We start from the raw sequence: 5,826 nt of genomic DNA on the forward strand, positions 1-5,826 counted from the left end.
CACACACAAACACACGCACACACAACACAACACAATGAGCACACTTCTCAACTCAATAACTGCAATCTGAAGATAAAAATCCCCCATAATTTTATTACTGATTTTAAAAAATACTTCACAAACTCAAAATTCTGCTCGATGATCCTATAGAATTTAGATCGCTGATTTCAAATATCAAATCAGATTTTGTCTACGACATTTCCTTGTTGAGATAATAGTCCTTTGAAGAAGTGCCCAGTCCAGCCCTATGACGTCACACATCAGGTGACGGCCCACTGACGGGGCACTCCTTTGCACCGAAAAGCGGATTTCGGTGAGTAGGAATCAAAATTGAATTCCCATAAAATAAGCCGCCACCGATCCCGCCGATCTGCGCAGAGAGTAGGCCGTGTCTCCTTGCGCTTGTAGAAATTGTATAACTTACGGCGCCTAGTGGTTAGGTGACAGAAATCGGCCGCCTTTGTGTTCTCCAACTTACACGTAGAGATGGCAAAACCACTTAATCCCGTGAAGTAGCAGAATGTGTAACGGAAGAGTATGAGCCTGTGGCGGGGCGCCATTGGTGCAATTGGTGCAAGCGCTCCACCTAACCCTGGTGTTCACCCCCCCCCCCTTTTCCTAATTGTTCTAAACCAGTCAGTGCTCTAGATATAATATGCATTACTAGATCTGATCTACGCCCTTGCCACCCGTCACCCGCTGGCTGCGCCAGTGAAGAGACAGACGGCGAGGATGGTTTATGCTCGTCGCACCGCTTGCGGTAGCGTCTGCTGGGAGCAAGCAAAATCTTTGCACCAACGTTATTTTTGTCACTGTAGAGAAATCGATGCATCGTTCTTCTCGAACAAGAAGAAAGGTGCATAAAACTGCTCTTCGCAGCACCAATTTGGTTTCCAACTAAAAATTTGATCCAAGTTTCCGCGAGCCGATATACTACACTTGTAGAGTCTAAGGTAACTCAATGAGGAATGGACATCGAAACTGTTGTCTCCCTCTATTGTGTAGCAAGTCCTGGTGCTGCACTAAGTAATTAGAAACATTTAAATCTTCTCAGATTGTGAGCATAGTGAGTTGTTAATATTGTTCCACTTTATAGCAGCTTTTATGCGGTTTCATCTAGAAACAGTTGTAAATATCAATAGATGTAGATTACGGGATATCCACCAGGTTCTAATTGACTTTCTCTATAAATCTTAATTGTAGCTACTAAGCCTATTGTCCATTTGCTCACTTTGCAATTATGCACCACCGTGTCTGCAACCCACGCGACGCCACTGGTGTGAGCACATGTCGTGAGAGGGGTTGTGGAGTATACATGTAGAGGACGGCACCATAAATTATGTAAATGGCAGGGTCATGCAAGCTGTGGGCAAGATATACAAACAAAATGTGCTTGTCATTTTGAAGAGGATATCTGTTTCTCTTGCTTTAGTGATAGGGAATTTCAACTTGGGCTAACTACACAAAGAAGTTTCTGGAAAATGCGAGTCTGGGGAGCTACTTAAGTTTCCGTGTTTAAGGGGGTCAAGCAAAAAGGATACATAGCACCATATGCACAAATTGAATCAGAAAGAAACAAAAGGATGAAAAGGATAATATTGCAAAAGTAGTAAGGAGAATCTGGGTAAACAACAGTCTTGACTAACCTCTCGATTTCTTTAAAATTGCTGAAGTATCCATTTTTGCCTACTGAATATAACCTTTCTTTTCAATTAAAACAAACCATTCAATTGACAACTAGAATCTCCGGTGCTTGCGGTGTACCGGTAGACAATTCACCGTTGCAAGAGGAAGATCAGAGTTCAGTTCTCACGTTTGGAGCATTTTTATTGAGTAACTTGGTCTTTCTACCGTGACGCTGTATCCCTCTCAGCCCGCGGTGGCCCTGACAGACGACATGGTGTAAATTGTGATAGTGGGGGCGTAAAAACACCTGTTACAGTTTTGTCTACTCGAATCCCGAAATTCTCCTGATCATTCAGATGTGTGTGTGGATATAAGTGTGTGTGTGTGGGGGGGAAGACTCCACAGTTAGTAATTCTATACGGATGTTTGTGTGAGTGTAAAAGAAGGGGGGGGGGGGGGAGACAAAACAACCCCCTCCCTCAATAGAAAACGTCATTGCAGTACAAATAACAATAGATAATAAATATAGCACATATCCCCGCTAAACAGTGAACTCTATGCGCTTTACTAACTATATTGATATCACAGCAGACCATACAAACCCCAGACACATTCTCGGCTTCCCAGAAATAAGCCAATTAAGCGCTCAAACACTAAAAGACTAACACGATCTTTCGCTGACTACAGCAGGGTAGCTATTCCCATGTGGGTGAAGTAAAGATAATTGTTGTCAAGTGCCTGTCCCATGGACACGACTTCGGGTCCCTGAGGGGGCTTTGAACCTATAACTTTTCGGTTGCAAGCCCAAAAGCCTAACCACTAGACCACCGACTCCACAATTCAGTCACAATGACCTGTCCTTGACTCAACCTTCATCCGAGGTAAGCACGTTCTTAGCAAGGTATGTTTTCAGTTTTCCAGTTCACAGATCTGTATCAAGTTCAACAATTTTGATTAAAGCATTGGACGTGGTGTGGGGGTATGGGCGGGAGTCTCCCAGCAACACCAGGTCAGTGGTGTGCATAAACAGCGTCTCAGGTTTCTTTTGGCGCCCGATGATAAAGACTATAGATTACAAGTCAGTTTAGCCTCTGTTGAGCTCATTAGCATTTGGCAGATCTGGGGCCAAAAGATTAGACTCCGTCTGATTTTGCCGACCTAGAAACGTCAGAGCAGAAAACACGAACAATCAAAAACATGTTAAAAGAAAACTGGGGCCCCCTTCTGGAATTTACTAATTGACCCAATACCCACACCCTCGATGTCCAGTCTAGGTGGGCCCACATTTGGGTCGACGTGGCGTCATTGCAAAGACACTGTTAAGAAAGTTGAGAGGGGGGGGGGGGGGGGGGGGGGAGAGTCCAAGTTGAATTTTTTTTGGAAAGTGGTAGACTGTTCGGCCCAGAACATAACTATCGTATTACGCTTGATAGAGCTGGCGCAAGCAAGCAAGAAAGCGCTTGTAATATTCCCAAGAGTACTTTCAAAGACACATGCGCATTATTATTAACGCAGCTAGATTTTCCCAGCGTCAGGCGTTATCTATGTTCTCGATCTTAAGAGAGACTCTGACACCTCCCCCCCCTCCCCCCACAGAACTGAAGTACATTTTCTGTAAATCAAGATCCCATATAGAGCGTGTCTTTGTCTTTGTCGTCTAATACTAGCCGTCAAAACCATATTTAACAGACTTAGAGAAGAGTCCAAATTTTGTTGCCCCCCCCCCTCACTCACCCTCAAAGAAAAAAACAACAACCCTACAACAACAACAACAACACAATTAAAAACACACCCAGCAACGTAACAGCATGTGTGTTATAAAGAAATAGAAGGGGAATAAGCACCGGTAAAAATTAATATCCTTATAGCTGGTCAGTCATTTAGTTTATGGAAATATGGTAAACCTGGTGCCAGCGAGCTTTTAGCACGACAACCATAATCTTAGGGCATGATGATGATGATGATGATGAGGATGATGATGATGATGATGATGATGATGATGATGATGATGATGATGATGATGATGATGATGATGGTGGTGATAATGATGATGATGATGATGATGATGATGTCGTCATCATCATCATCATACATATGTAGACAAATAGACAGATAGATAGATAGATAGATAGGTTGCGCAAATTCCCACTCAACAGCAATATCTATGCGCTTTACAATCTCTATTATTACCTCATAGCATTCTGAAACAATCTCAGTTTCCTGGGAAACATATAGCACAAGATGCTACATGTATTTATAGCGCTAAAACATCCACATACTGACAAGATCTTTGGCTGTCTATGGCTGGGTACCCATCCCCACCTGAGATAAGTGAGGAAAATTCATGTACTCGTAAAGTGCCTTTCGGGGGACTCTCGTTGTCGAGAGGTTACGTGTTCCCTTTTAATTCCTGGGTTCGAATACGGAAGGACACGAAAATTTTCTTCTCTACAATTGGTCTCTTTTAATGACAAGCGGGCTAACCTAGATTTCGGGGGTTTCCAGAAATCTTGACCTATACCAAAAGTGGGGATTGCCCTACCTATAGGAGACGTTTGGTTTCATTGGTGTGTATATTTGTTTGGTTATAGAGAAAGCTCTCCTTGTCTTTTAAAGAAACTGAAAAGGGTCCAAAAATTTTACCTTCGATTTTCTCAAAACAACATTTTCAGGATAGCCCCATGGTGCTTAAAGGCAACCAATTTTCTCCGTTCACCTTCTTACCTGCTCTCTAAAAATGTTCTGCTTTCGTCTCCAATTTCTGCCCCCGTCCCCTCACCTCCTTTGCTCCCTTCTCTGGGCCCTTGACCCTTTTTTCTGCAGCTACTCCTTGGTTTCTTCCTACTGCTGTCTTTCAGACACATCCCTGATCTTATGGTTGGTAAGGTCTAAAACCCAACCTACTCAGGTAAGGGCAAAACATCTCGGAGGTCCCGTGTGCAAGCTGCGCACGTTAAGGAGATCCAAAATCGATAAGATTAGATTTCGGCCGCCACCAGGGCAAAATCCAAAATTTCTTACAAACTGAAAATGTTTGATGTGTCCCAGGCGCTCAAATTCAAATGACCTTATGCAGTTGCGAGCGCCGTAAAACACTAACTAAAAAAACAACAACCAACAACAACAACAACAACAAAAAACAAAACAAAAACAAAACAACAACAACCTTGCAAAGTGCCTTTCCCGAGAACACAACGTCGGGCCTGCGGCAAGAACCCCCCGCTCCCGTAATCTCACAATATAAGTCCGGTAACTTAACCACTAGACTAACGACGCATTACTTTCGACCGTTACACCTCAGTCGCAGGTTAAAAGTAAATCTAATGCTACATAGTCTGTGCTTTACACACACGTTTGACCTTGAATAAGCGCTTATATATGTACATTAGGGTTGATGATCAGCTTTAATGATCATAATAACATTCAAAATATAGTGAGAATGAAATAAATCAGCACATGTGTAAGCCTGAGGCGAACCAACCAGGCCGTAAATGTCATTTATTTTATTTCCTCAGGCTGTTATTAAACCTCTCCATTTGAAGTGAAATATCAAAAGTGTTGGAGCGTTTAACGCTAAAACTTAGCAAAGCATTATAATAGAGAGACAGATACGGCATCTTTTTTACGCCCCTTTCGATACGAGAAGGTAGTTGAGGAATGAGAAGCTCTAACGTTGTAAGATTGGTCTACGATAAAACTGGCATAATTAAGCTTAGAACGTTGAAAACGTCAGCTTTTTTTTTCTTTCTTTCTAAGCGTTGTCTGTCCCTCCACCACAGGATGTGGCCCTCCGGCTCTGACCTCGGTTTTGTTCTATCTGCTGTTCTCTGTATTCAGTTTGTTCCCGTCCGCCCTCTGAGGCCATCTTGGCACCTTATTTCTGGTTATACTCCTGATTGTTTATCTGTTTTTAGTCTCCATTAAGTTCATCCTTTTGCCCGTCTGTTATCTTTCATTATAACGGTGCGACCATCTCATTTCAATTTTTGTCGGCGTACAAATTTTGGCATATCTGTCCCTCCTGTTGTTTTTTTTAGTATCTTGGTGTGCTTTATTTGATTCTAATACCCAGCATCTTTATGTTCATCGCTCTGTGTGTTTCTTTATAATTTGTTTATGTAATTTTGACAAAATCAACTACAAATGGAGTTTAGGAACGCCACATTGGTCGTCCGTATCGAAGTCCTGAGTTGCAAACCC

This window comes from Aplysia californica, unplaced genomic scaffold (assembly GCF_000002075.1).
Source record: "Aplysia californica isolate F4 #8 unplaced genomic scaffold, AplCal3.0 scaffold00087, whole genome shotgun sequence".
Lineage (NCBI taxonomy): Eukaryota > Metazoa > Mollusca > Gastropoda > Aplysiida > Aplysiidae > Aplysia > Aplysia californica.